The following is a 14,266-nucleotide window of genomic DNA, read 5'->3' as shown; positions in this document are numbered from 1 at the left end:
ATACAGAAACAACCCCTTCAGTGCTAAGTTTCAAGAAGTTCAGTGAATAGAATAGAAACAATATTTTTCTGATTGTTTGGAGTGGACAGTATTTAAGTTTTTCATGTGTAGGCTGGGCTGACAGTCTAAGTTTCTTATAATATATATATTTTGTTTTTGTTTAGCCAAATTAGTTAACAAACATGGATGTTTGTTTAAGCAAATAACATTTGCTGAAATGTTATTGTTTCAGTTGAATAAATCTATTTAAATTGTTATTATTAAGGTAATGATTATTTTTCTCCTTCCTAAGTACAACAGTAAAGTTGTCCAAATATGAATGATTAACCTATTAAACTGGGGATAAAAAAAAACTAATATGAAAAGTTGTTATTCTAAAAATCTTCATCTACTTGCATATTAAAGTTATACCAGCAAGAATTAGTCTTTATGATTTAAATCAACTATGATTTAAATCAAGCCTTACTGACTAGTGATTTAAATCGTGATTTAAATCGTGATTTAAATCAGTTTGATTTAAATCAAATCCACCCTGCCCAAGTCCCTCAACCATTCCTCATAAGGCAGCCGCTTGCACCCACAGCTTGCTTGCACCGCTCCCTTCCCTTCCCTTGCATTTCCTAATGTACCTTTCTGCCTCAGGACGGGGAGAATTTGAACCCAGGGCTTCACCGACCCTCCATAGGTCAAAAGAGTTCTGCTTTTCTTTCTGGGTGGTTATCCCAGCAGGGGTAGCAAAGCCAAAGGAAAGTTTCCTCCCTGCTTAACATGCACCTTAGTTCAAAGCAAGGCAATCTGGGAAGTGGTAGTTACAGGGTGAGTGGGCTGCTTTTAGATGGCACCCTCTTCTCTCCCTCTCCCCTGTCCCATCCTGTTCGCGGCTTCTGCAGTTACGGCCAATTTGAGGGTTCTGGAAAAGGAGCTGGCGGCAAAACTTAATAGCAGCCTGCCCGTTGCGTGTCTGTTGCCTTTCGTTAAGGAGAAAATGAAAGGCTCGGCATTTCCTGGAGTTTCACTTGGTCCGTACCTGAAAATTACTGCTTGTGCCTGTATAAATCAGGAGGCATAAAATTGTTCTGCTGGTGCCAGAATCTCACAGGGTTTTTTGACAGAATCCGACGGCTCTGCAGGCTGGAGCTGGTGGCAGTTGAAGGCCAAATCACTTGTACGGTGCCAGGTTAAGGGAAGGTTCTTTGAGCATCTGTAGAACAACACAACAGCAAATATGACAAGGATACCCCTTCCCCACCCCCACCCCCAAAAGCCCAATGTTTCGGCAATATAAATATAACAAGATTACAAAATAAAAATGAAAGAGAAAAATTCCTTCCAGTAGCACCTTAGAGACCAACTAAGTTTGTCATTGGTAAGAGCTTTCGTGTGCATGCACACTTCTTCAGATACAAGATCACATAAAATGCATTACAGCTCCTGGCAGTAGCAGAAAAAAACAGGGAGCTCAACTTTTCCATCTTGCTTATGTGAAAGGCAAAAGTGCAAGGAATGTGACTTAATTGCTTTTTAATTAATGGTTTTTCACCCCTATGTCTTTAGCTGTTCTTTCTTTTACCTGTAAGCCACCTTCAGTCCCTGTCGGGGGGGAAAGGTGGGTATATAAATAAAAATATATTAATAGTAATTTCTAGGCTCTGAAGGGGTTGACGTAATTTGTGTGTGGCGACTCTCATCCCGTCCCACATTTAAGAATTTTAAGAATTGCATGCTGACCCTGGGATTTGCTCGTAAGCTAACCTTGGTCTGAACCCCATTTTATTTAAGTACGTAACCTTCTCCTTTGCCTAAACACCTTATTAGAGTCCAGAGCGCACGTTACACTAACAGTTAACGGTTTACTGTGAACACACATCACCATGGCTTTTCGGAAACCACAATCCCTGGCTTTAGCCTTGTGTCTGAGCCAGGGGTTGTGGTTCGTGTCCCCTTCCAACAACCCCACTATCATTAAGCCAAGCACACACCTTGGCTACAGGTCTTAATCCGTCCTCTGGGCATATTGCTAAGCATCATGGTTTGTTTCCTCCTCCCAGATGCAAGAAGCTGAGCAGATTCGGTTTCCTTGCGTACAGTAAAGCGTGGTTCATAGTTTACCATGATGCATGAACTTCCAAATGAAAACACTTTTTAAAACAAGGCTGGTGTAATGGTAAACTTCCTCTTGCAATTGGGCTGCGTTTTCCAAATAAACCAACCTCTTAGAGAGAAGCTTTGTACCCTTCTTGTGTTCAAAGCAGTAAATGCACACTGCTCTACCCCATCTGTTTGCTATTGGGAGCAGAATAATGGATCTTGCTCTGTTATAGGAACGCAGTAGGTTCCTACTTCAGGTGGGAGGAAGCAATAACTCCCTCCGCAAGAACAGTAATTCCTCCCTGCAAGTATAGAATCAAATAATTTTTAGAGTTTGGAGGGACCTCGCAGACCGCATCGCAGGGAAGAGGCTGGGATGGAAACTTTCCTCCTGTTGTTTTGGGGGTTCTTTTTATATATGTGCTCTACATGGGGCTACCTTTGAAGGTAACCCGGAAACGACAACTAATCCAGAATGTGGCAGCTAGACTGGTGACTGGGAGTGGCCGCCGAGACCATATAACACCGGTCCTGAAAAACCTACATTGGCTCCCAGTACATTTCCGAGCACAATTCAAAGTTTTGGTGCTGACCTTTAAAGCCCTAACCAGCCTCGGCCCAGTATACCCGAAGGAGCGTCTCTACCCCCATCGTTCAGCCCGGACACTGAGCTTCCAGCTCCGAGGGCCTTCTGGCGGTTCCCTCCCTGCAAGAAGTGAGGTTACAGGGAACCAGGCAGAGGGTCTTCTCGGTGGTGGCACCCTCCTATTAGATGTCAAGGAAATAAACAACTATCTGACTTTTAGAAGACATCTGAAGGCAGCCCTGATTAGGGAAGTTTTTAATGTTTGTTGTTTTATTGTGTTTTTAATATTGTGTTGGGAGCTGCCCAGAGTGGCTGGGGAAACCCAGCCAGATGGGCCGGGTAGAAATATATTATTATTATTATTATTATTATTATTATTATTATTATTATTATTATTATTTATCTTCCCCAATTGCAATCTGATGTAGTTTAAGTTCCTTCTTCCACCTCTCTCAGGGGCACTTGCATGAAACTTGGATTGACCCAGCAATAGTCAGCACTGACGTTTGTACATTAGAAGGCAACAGCTTTATAGCTGCTCCTGCAAACTGTCGAGCGTCACTGATCCCCTCTATATCCTTGGTGCAAAGCCTAGACAGCCATCACCTTGCAATTATCCCAGCGACGCTGCCTATGTTTACAGGGACATGCAGACATCTGTGGCAGCTGTCAGGCTGACGATTAGTTTCCAGGGTGGCCTTTGAGGCTAAAGTCATCCACCGCCAAGGTGCATGGTGGCGTCATGCTCTCTGGGGCCGCTGGCTTTCCCACGCCTCACCTGTCAAGCTGAGCATTGTTTACTGTGCAGGATTTAAGGCTGGCATCCAGTTCCCCAAGCAGGAGCTGCTGGAGCTCAAACTGGGAGAGTTGCAGAGATGTATGCCTATGGATGTTCCAGGCAGGAAGAAACGTAGGATTCTGCCTCCTACTGAATCAGAGCATCCTGTTCTCACAGTGGCCAACCAGGTGCCCGTGAGAAACCCACATGCAGGATCCTAGCACAGGCTTCCTCAACCTCGGCCCTCCAGATGTTTTGAGACTACAATTCCCATCATCCCTGACCACTGGTCCTGCTAGCTAGGGATCATGGGAGTTGTAGGCCAAAAACATCTGGAGGGCCCAGGTTGAGGAAGCCTGTCCTAGCACAAGAAGCATCGCTTTCTCCAATTGTGGAGACAAGAGCACAGCCGCCATTGCTAATAGAGAATTTGTCTGATCTTTTAAAACCACCACTGCCTCTTGCGGAAGCGAATTCCATAGTTGAACTATGTGCTGCATAAAGAAGGACTTTTCTTTGATCCGTCCCGAAACTTCCAGCTGCCCTAGATCAGTGCTCCCCAACCTTTTTATCGCCGCAGACCAGTCAACGTTTGATAATTTTACTGTGGCCCGCTGAGGGGGGGGGCGTTGATTGTTTCACAGCCCGCTGAGGAGGGGATGTTGATTGTTTATATTTTATTTATATTGTTTTGATTTAATAATTTTAATTTAATTGTATTTAATGTTCCTTGGGCGGCCCGGTCCCAATTGATCCATGGACCGGTACCGGTCCGTGGCCCGGGGGTTGAGGACCACTGCCCTAGATGAACCTGCTTTTGGCTTTCTTAATCATAATGCGTTGTGTGAAGTAACACACACGTCTCTTCGTGTTGAGTTCCCCCAACGCCTTTCGCGACAAAGCACAGGGCTCGGAGTCCTGCGTTTTCCTCCTGACTCTGCCAGAAACTTGTTCTTCTGCATACAAAACAGGGGCAGTCCCTACCTGCCTTCCAGGTGATGAGTTTTCCTCTTTCCAGCCTTTGATGAAAAGCTTTTTCTGCACGCAGGCAGAATGGTTTCCTCTCAGCCATGTTCAAACTGGTCCAGGCCTCCGGGGCTAAAATATTCCAGTACCTTCATATGGTTGTTTTTTTTCTGTTCCTCCAGATTTTTGTCTCCAAACTTCAGAACCGGTTGGTGGGAAAGGGGCTCGGTAGGGAAGGCCCATGGTGCTGATGATGAACAGCATAATTTCTGCTAATGTTTAAAAGGTATTGATCTCGATGGCCACATGTCCGGGGAGAAACGAGAATCGACATCTTCCATGCCACTGCAAGCTTTTTCCCGCCAGTGCATGCTTGCATTTTTTGTGCATGTTGCAGGATTCCTGCAGAGTTCACATGGGGTAGTAGTGAGGAGACATGAAAGGCTAGGCCTTTCCACTGTGTGAAACTTGAAATACAGCCTTTTGCAACTTCTTCCCCTGGCAATGTTGGAAGCTGACGGGCTGTAGTGGTTAGAGTGCCGGACTACGACCTGGGAGATAATGGGTTCAAATACCCACTCCATCATGAACCTCACTGGGTGACCTTGTAGTCATCCACAGCCTCTTCACCTACATCTCAAGGTTGTTGTGCGGATTTTTTGAGGAGGGGGGTGAACCAGGCACTTCTTGGAGAAAAATGCAGTGGGAGATAAAGGCAGTGAATAAGCTCTTCTGCTTACCTGTTTAAGAAAGCTGGAGAAACCAGCCAGGTGGAGACACCTGTCACCAGCCTGGCACCCAGAGATCTCCACATGGTCGCAGTTGGACCCGTTCCAGTTGCAAAATGTGCCTGGCGCCTGGGGAATTTCTAACACTGGCGGGCGAGGGGCTCGTCTTAAGTGCTTAAATCTAGGTTACGGGTGCAACAACAGAACGTCTAGGCATGCTTTTTTTATAACAAGAACATGAAAATGAATGAAATGCAGCTAAAATATGTTCATTTTCCACATGGTCTAGTCCTTCCCCTGCCCACACCCTATTATTATTAAGAGGGTCTCTTCTCCAGTCTTCACAGAGTAGCTGGAAGTGAGGAGGCAGAATAAAGGCCCTCCTTGCCTTCCACTCTGCAGTTTTAATCTGAAATCGTAGGCCCAATACTGAGCCCAGAGCTCAGAAGCTGCTCGCGCTAATGAAATTCCCTGCTGCAAAATGCGCCTGGAACAATGGGAGTTTTGAACACTGCTTCCCATTATCTGACAGCTTTCTGGTTTTCCGCAGGGGGTGTGGCGGCAACAGGAGGAGGAGGTTTGCTCTGTGACCTGCAGGAGGGGCCAGTCATGCAGTTTGCTCCATTTCAGAGTATATTGCTCTGGAATACCCTGCGTCACGACGCAATGTACATGGTGCAAAGAAAACACATGCGCCGTGCATTCCCTGGGGTCCCCAGTCCACGTTTCAGGGCGAAATTCTCCCCAGAGAACGGTGGGGAGAAGATGCCTCCTTAGCCTTTTCCACTTCAGTAGCTTTCGATGTGTTTGAAATCTGGATCAAGTTGGTTAAGAGTTTGATCTCCCTGTGATCCTTCCCTAAGTCCTCCTGAGCACTTACTCCTTCTGTGATGCATGCAGAGAGGTGCCAGATGAATAATAGCTTGGCAGGTGGTGAGCTGGCGTCATTGTTGGCTCTGCCTGTATGTATGTATGTGTGTGTGTGTGTGTGTGTGTGTGTGTGTCTTTTGTGCCCGCCTGCACAGTGTACATTTTGCCGGCGTTGAAGCGTTCGGACGCTGGTTTGTTTACTGCAAGTGATGTTGAAATGTTTGTGGGCATTCTGTGACTGATAGAACTGTCAGCGGAATGTTCGCAAGCTTAGCCTTGTGGGGAAAGGGGCGCTTGTTGGTTTGGCTGGGATTACGAAACCCCATGCAGGCTCTGTGCATCTGTATGGGGGGCAGGCTGGCTAGGAAGAGAAGAGAGCCTGACCCAGATGAAATTAGCCTGGTGAAGGAGCAAATAAACCCTTTCCAAATCTGGAGAGGCTGGCGGCGGAGCCAACTAGCACTCTGTTTCCTGTTTTCATCGACCCGGTGAAGTTTTCAAGGCATGCTTGTCCACTGGTCTGTGCAAGCGTGCTTGGATTTTCAGGAGGCTGCATTCATGGTAGATCCCAGACACAATTGAATTATAGGCATATAGGGGGCATACCTGCCAAGTTGCTGTCGGAGAAATAAGGGACCAGGCCAGAAGTAGCAGACCGGAAGTAGCACTGCCGCCATTTTGGAACTGGGCGGAGCATGCTCAGAAGTGACTTTTGATGCTGCTCTGCCCAGTTCCAAAATGGCCGCCGCGCCAGAAGTCGCACTGCAGCCATTTTGGAACTGGGCAGAGCAGCATCAAAAGTCGCTTCTGAGCATGCTCTGCCCAGTTCCAAAATGGCCGCCGCGCCAGAATAAACCGGGGGGGGGGGAAACCCGTTTTTCCAGCTAGGAACAGCTGGAAAAATGGGGATTTCCCGGCGTATACAGGAGACTTGGCAGCTATGGTAGGGGGCTGAGCAAGATGACCCTCGGGGGTCCCTTCCAGCTCTCCAATTCTGGGCACAGCAAAGAGGGAACAGCGCCCCCTTTGTGCTTTTCTTCTTTGCTTCCGGATAGGCTTGTCTGCTATTGAGGGGTTGTGGTGGGAACAGGATGCTGAACTAGGTGGATTTTATTTGGTCGAAACTAACAGGGCTGTTCTTAGCTTCTTTAAGTGTTTTCGTAAAATCGAAGCGATTCCCTCCCCCTGCCATCTTGAAAACAAAAGCCAGATGTGTGCGCCAAGCAGCTGTGGGGCAGGTGTCCATTGCGAGAGAGGAGCCTGCCAATGTTTCTCAAACAGCCCTGAGAAGTTTGCACAGGATATGAGGGCATGTCCTTCAAAGCTGCCTTAGCCCAGCGGCTGCATCCTGGCTCTGGCAGGCTCGGCGATGTGATTTACGGTTATAAATAGACCCCTGGCCAAGCAGCTCCGCTTTGCTCCCCTCTCTCCCAAGGGGGATACCAGAACTTCTCGCCCGGTTTGCTCCCCGCTCCACGTCCCACGTGTAGGGCTGTTTAATCACATCATCAAGAACTATGGGTCAAGGGATAATTTCTTCCTTAGCATTATAAGCCCTATATGCCTTTGGGGCTTGCTGGTTATCAACATTATCCCTAAGTTGCCAGAGGCGGTGGTATAGCACCACTGGGAGTAACTGCTTGCAATTTTTTTAATAGTGGTTTTCCATTACTATCGCCGCTGTAAAACTCTCCAAGGTACTGTCGTTGTTATAAGTACTGCTCATAATTACTGTAAAATGGGATATGGATGCAACCTTGCTGGGAACGGGTAACTCTAGAGACCGCTGGTGGAACAGTTTGCGCATTGTGCACACTCAGGCATGCGCATGCCTTCTCACATTTTACAAGCACAAACGCAGAGCTCATCTTTGCACCTGGAAACACTGAATTGCTTGCGACCTGCACGCGTTACCTAAAATAAGCAGATCTGCACCAGTAAGCTTCATTTGCAAGATTCTCTTTTTTAGTCACAGAAGAGGGCAGTTAGATTTGTGCAACACTGAATCGCTCCCTCTCCCCGCAAAAAAAAAAAATGCTACTGCAAATGTGCACACACACACACACACACACACACACACAGAGAGAGAGAGAGAGAGAGAGACCTGGCTTCTGAGATTCAAGCTTAGAGCTTTGGCGTGTGTGTGTGTGTGTGTGTGTGTGTGTGTGTAGATTTAACATGACCTACACTGGTAGCAAGGGTGAGCCAGATGAACAGGGCTTGCACTTAAAAGCTAATGGGATTTAGAAACAGCAATAATATTTCCCAAGGGCTGCAAAAGTTGGAAGGGGTCTCCTCCTTGGGCATTTGCCTCCCTGCCACATTCTGAAGCCTTTATATCGCCTGCCTCTCACAGGCACCCACCAAAATGCAAAGTTGCTAGCAGCAGGAAGTAGCCTGTAGCAGCAGCAACAACAACAACAGCTGGCATGGGACTCTCTTTATAACAAAAAAAGTTGCCTTCTCCTTTTTCGTTGCTGCTGCTGCTGTTTTGTGCAGAGGGGGAGCGATCGACAAAGATTCTCTCTCTCGTCCATCCGTCCCCCTTGCCGGCTGGCGTATCCCTCGCTTCATTCGGCTTCCCTGTTCCCGTTTACTTATGTGCTTAGCCCTTGTGTTCTATTTTGAGGCTGTGTGCACGCGGTGCTAAGCAGCCGATGACCCTGCTGAAGGTAAGCGTTGCAAAACAAGAGCTGTCAGGCAGATCACGCCACTGGCTTAGCCGGCAGCCTCTTCGAAGGGGGACTGAGCAGTCCTCAGCAGGGCGAAAATCTGGCTGCAAGAGGCGTTTGGGCAACCTGGGGGTGCTCCTCTTCTGAAAGGTAAGCCTCGGGTGTCGGAAGTGAGACTCCAGGGACGGGTTCTGTTATTGTAGGAGAGGAACTTCAGCGAGCGATTCTCCCGAGCCTCTTTCCCCCACCCTGGGACGAACGCTTTGTACTTCCTACAACAGAAGGTTCCTGCGTGGACGGGCGATGCCTTCTTAAAGCTGCTTTCAAAATTGCTTCTTCCTCCCTTCCTTTAACCAAACCCAGGTTTGGTTAACACGCAGCTCTTCCTAAGCTATGGGTTTGCAGATTTCCAAATTTATAATTTACCAGCTCGTCAAAGCAACATGTTGCAGCAAGCTGGTAGGGGTTCTGGAAAAAGGAAAGCAGGAGTAAATACATTGTGGGGGGAAAGTTGCCAAGTTGGGGGGGGGGGGTATTTTCAAAGTCCCAGGCGGGTTCTTCTGTTGGGGAAGGTCCATCGCTTAGTAGGAGAGAATTTGAATTGTAGGAGAGCCCCGTAGGGGGAACAGAGCGGGACATGTTTAGCTTGGAGAAGAGGAAACAGAGAGGTGATATGATAGCCATCTTCAAATATCTCAAGACTGTCACATGGAAGACGGATCATGCTTGTTTGCTGCTGGTTCGAAGGGTAGGAACTGAATCGATGGATTCAGATTACAAGGAAGGAGATTCCGACTGAACATCAGAAAGAGCTTTCTGACAGAGCTGCTTGACAGTGGAACGGTCTCCCTCGGGAGGTGGTGGACTCTCCTTCCTTGGAGGTTTTTAAGCAGAGGTTGGATGGCCATCTGTCATGGATGCTTTAGTTGCGATTCCTGCATTGCAGGGGATTGGACTAGATGACTCTTAGGGTACCTTCCAAACCTAGCATTCTATGATCTCATGCATACACCCCCCCCAAAAAAAATACAACTGTAAGAACAGAATCCTTTCCTCCTTTTCTACCTGAAATGAGTTTGACAGCAATGATAACGAATAGTGGTAGTTGAGATTCTTGCATTGCAGGGGGTTGGACTAGAGGACCTTCGGGGGATCCCTTCCAACTGTACAATTCTATGATCCTATCTATGCATGGTGTACAAGAAGTCTTGGGTTCAGTCCAAAGACCCCTGCCTCTGAAACCCTGGAGACCCCTTGGCAGTCAGGACAGACAACACTGATCTATATGGACCCCGTGGCCTGGCTTGGTCTAAAACCAAGACTCCCCGAAGTTTTGGCTTCATATCTCAGTTTGTCTTTTCTCACAACCCCACTTGTTACAAAGACTTAGAATCTGCAAGACGAGGGGGTTCTCCTCCCCAAAAGCCCTGGGATCCTTAGAGCAACACCAACCCTCCCCCCTCTCTCTCACCCCAATTCCTGGCCCTGGCTACCCAAGCGAGCCGGCGTCGCTGGCAGCGATCCCAGTCCGTTTCCGATTCAGCGTGTTTCTGGTCTGCGGATGTTTGTGCGCTCGTCTCTCTCTCTCTCTCGACACAGCAGTTTCTGGGTTGGAAATAAGAGGAAACTGCTGGTGTGACGAGGGCCTGGCACACCCAAGGCTTCCGTAGGAGGGGCGCGCATAGCTGATGCTTGCCTCCGGCTTATTCTTAGCACGTTGCAAGCTTCAGAGCTCTTGAGTCGCTGCCAGAGCGAGCCCCAGCGCACCCGAGGCTCACGCTTGCCGGTGCTCCTTCCGCCACGCACGGAGAGGCTTTCTGGCCGCTCGCAGGAGTGCCTCTCCTACTTCAGAGAGAAGAGAAGAGGCAGGGACTGGGAAGCAAAATGCCTCTGAGGAGGTGGGAGAAGCACCTTCGCGCAAAGCGAAGGTAACATTGGGAAGTTTTAGGAGCCTTCTGCCCTCAATGGACCCGGAACCTGCTCACAGAACCACGTCCCGAGGCTTACCCAGTGCTTTTGGAGCCGTGTGAGGATTGTAGTGCGTGCCTCGGCTTGCCACACCAGTGTTCGATGTGCGTTGTGTTGGGAATCTCTGAACAGGGGAAGGTAAGGCGTCCGTCGGCTGTCATCCCCGCACACTCGTTTTTGGTGCGTGATTTCCTTCAAAAGGCATCCCCTCTCTTGAGAAGGATGGGCCTGTCTCTCTCTGCAGAGCCCCTAGTCTCGTTGCAAAGTGAGCACATTGAACCTAAAATAGTTCAACTCCTTTTTCTTTTTTTAAAAAGGAAGGCTTGCTTCAGCAGTGAAAAGCCAGCTAGCGCTCTCTCTCTCTCTCTCTCTCTCTGTGTGTGTGTGATTAGCATCAAAGGAAAGAATAAGACTGCCATTGTTTGAGAAGCAAAGTGAGGCTTGGGTAGTCATTAAGCACCAATAAAATTACTGTATTGGTCCCAATCCAGTGCTCTCTGATTCTGATACGATTGCAGAGGTTTCACATCGGATGGGTCAGAGACTTACCGATATTATGCATCCTGGATTTCGGCTTGTACACGTGTTTCTCCGAAAATAAGACACCGTCTTATATTTATTTTTCAAAAAAACAACAACACTGGGGATGTCTTATTTTTTTCCTCCTCCTCCTGCCGCAGCTGGCATTGCTGCTGCGCCTATCAGTATGTCTTATTTTCGGGGTATGGCTTATATTCCTTGAATGCTTAAAAATCCTGCTATGGCTTATTTTATGACTACGTCTTAAAATAAGAGAAACAGGGTAGTTTGTAGGGTCTTTTGTTTAAAGCTGTTCTAAACATGTCTGAGCCTACAGAAGAGGAAACCGAGGCGACACACATTTCATTGCAACAGAATAAACTGAATTCTATTCAACCCGGTCCCATCTCCTCAGTTTCGCGAGGTAATTAATGAGGCTGGAGACTTCTTGAAATGTACCTAGCCCCATCCCACCCACCGGTGGTTATCAACACTGCGGATAGGAAACAAGATTTTTTTGGTTTCTCTCGCACCTTCTTTTCTTTCTCTTGTGTTAATGGGACACAAAAGTTGTTGGCTTCTTCTAAGTCAGCTGGCCTGTCTTTACTGATAGCGCTGCACCGCAGGGCATATTGTGGCAAATCCTTCATCATAAGTAAATTTGGTTTTTTTGTTTAATTAAAGAAAAAACCCTATACATTTTTACTTTACATACCCATGCTCTGAATTCCCCTGTTCTGGAGGGTTTACAGTCTGTAATCTGGCATCTTTGAGGAAGGGCATGGCTGCGGTTAATGGGATGGTAGGAAAGCCTCGCCCAGGACTGATTTCGGGAACAATAGGGAAGGGACAGGAAATTTTTTAGGACACACCCGTTCCCCACAGCTGGGAGCCTCCGCTATCGGGCAACCTGTTCTTTTGTTTTGCTTTCTGGGCATGTCGTGTGTGCCCCCTTTTCCACGCTTCTCTCTTTGAGCCTCGGTAAAAGCAATTCTTTCCTGGAGGGGTGGGGTGTGTGAATATTTGCGATCTGCCGAGTAGAGCATATGTTTCTCAGTGCTTGCATCTCTCCCAAAAGAACCAGCGGTGTTGTAGCCGGTCCAAGAAGCTGTTTGGTCTGCTTCGGATTAGCACCCCGTCTCTTGGCCCGGTGGAGAGATGCAAATCTCTTGCCCATGTAGCCAGGGCCGAGATCTTTTCAAAGGAAGAAATGAGGCCATGGCTAGATCTTGCTTTTTTGGCAGGGCTCTCGGGAGAGAGCGAGATAAAAGTTCAAAGCGGCGTTGACAAGCTCTTGGCCGTTCCCTCTTACAGGTGCCGTCAACGTGGTCTGATACCACATCATTGCCACAACTTTCCTGGCCTGGGATTTCCCCAGTAGGGGAGGGCTAATCAGAACTTAATAAGGCTGTAGGCAAATTCATCTCCGTGCTGCAAGCCGTTGCAGTTAAAGTGGAACAGAACAGGATATAAGGTCGTTGGGAAGATTGGAACTTGTAGGACACCGTCTTTGCAGCAGATCAGACTATTTGACTTGTCTACTCCAGCTCTCCGATCTCAGGCAGAGGTCCTTCCCATCAACAACTTACCTGGTCCTTTTCAGCTGCAGGTGCTACGCCAGTGATTGAGCTGGGGGCTTTCTGCATGCAAAACAGGAGCTCTGCCACTGTGCAGGATTCATGTACAGTCGTGCCTCGCTTAACGAATGCCCTGCTTAACGAAATTTTCGCTTAACGAAAGGATTTTTCGAGCGGAGGTTGCCTTGCTAGACGAATTCGTTTTATGAAAAATTCGTCTAGCGAATCGCGGTTTCCCATAGGAATGCATTGAAATTCAATTAATGCATTCCTATGGGCAAAAAAAAAATTCAATGCATTCCTATGGGATTCGCTAGACGAATTTTTCGTTATAAGAAAAGACCCGTGGAACGAATTAAATTCGTCTAGCGAGGCACCACTGTAATACATTCCTGTGCATTTACTAGGTGTTCCTCTGGTGCATTCCTAAGACAAAGGAGGGTAAGAAGAGACAAAGGGGGTGAAGCTTATTCTCTCGCCTACCTCCTTGGGGGCAGGGATGACGGACCAGGCAGGTTCTGGTGGCTATGGAAAGGAGGGTGACTCCGGACCTCAGAGAGTTTCCTGAAACAAGGGGCAGAAGATAATCTCTTTGTCAGGAATTGTTGGTGGATGCCAAGCTCTGGGGCTGGCTCCTTGGGGTTTGTGAAGGTCACCCAGCACAGTCATAGAAGCTGTTTCAGCTCCTTCTGTTCACAATCCCACTCAGAGGCCCAGGGAGAAGAATCTCAGGTGTGCTGCTACCTGAGCAGGTTTTTTAACCCAGGTGGGGTTGCGTGGACACCATCTAGAAATGGACAGATGGTCTATTCTGTTGTTGAATTTTGACCTGAGATGTGTGTGAGAGTGTGACCCCAGCCAGGCGTCTTCAAATTGCTTCATCTGTGCTTGCCTTGCTGCCAATGCCTCAGTTGCAGAAATTGCTGCTTCTTCCTCCGCTGGAAGGAAACAGGGCGGCTCTGGGCAGATCTGGTCTAGGTGTGTATGCACACAGCAGCAGGAAAATATGTCTCTCTTTTCCCAGCAAGTGGACACCGCTGCTCACCGGGGGAGGTGGGGAGGTAGCAGGGAAGTCAGCTCGGTGCAAACACAGCAGCAGCAGGCGCACCAGAGAGGCTCTGCCAGTGTGTTTGTGCCGCACTGACCTCCACTGAGAGCCAGTGTGGTGTAGTGGTTAAGAGCAGTGGCTTCGTAATCGGGTGAACCGGGTTCGTTTCCCGCTCCACATGCAGCTGCTGGGTGACCTTGGACTAGTCACACTTCTCTGAAGTCTCTCAGCATCACTCACCTCACAGAGTGTTTGTTGTGGGGGAGGAAGGGAAAGGAGATTGTTAGTCGGCTTTGAGACTCCTTAAGGGGAGTGATAAAGCAGGGTATCAAATCCACACTCCTCCTCCTCCTCTCCTCTTCCTTCCTTCCTTCCTTCCTCCTCTTTCCTCCTGCAAACAGCCGCAGCTCTCCTGCCAGGAAGCGAGTGTAGTGTCTCTGCCCCACATCCGGTGACATATTTATTT

The 14,266-nt window shown here is 48.2% G+C and overlaps 1 protein-coding gene across 5 annotated transcripts in view; it reads left to right on the top strand.

Annotated features, from left to right (window-relative positions):
- PTP4A3 (protein tyrosine phosphatase 4A3) overlaps positions 1–14,266 on the top strand; it is a 98,324-nt gene that overhangs the window by 48,857 nt on the left and 35,201 nt on the right. Inside the window, exon 1 of one of the 5 annotated variants that reach the window (XM_060277568.2) lies at positions 8,646–8,838. The exons of 3 other annotated variants lie outside the window; for them this stretch is intronic. The gene's annotated coding sequence lies outside the window, so the exon portion shown is untranslated. Of the gene's footprint in view, positions 1–8,645; positions 8,839–10,652; positions 10,795–14,266 lie in introns of those variants that run through there. One more of the 5 variants, XM_060277570.2, reaches the window with a different exon arrangement.

This window comes from Zootoca vivipara, chromosome 8 (assembly GCF_965207765.1).
Source record: "Zootoca vivipara chromosome 8, rZooViv2.hap1.1, whole genome shotgun sequence".
NCBI lineage: Eukaryota > Metazoa > Chordata > Lepidosauria > Squamata > Lacertidae > Zootoca > Zootoca vivipara.
The sequence above is the reverse complement of the archived record's forward strand: the minus strand, read 5'-3'. Positions and strand labels throughout refer to the sequence as shown.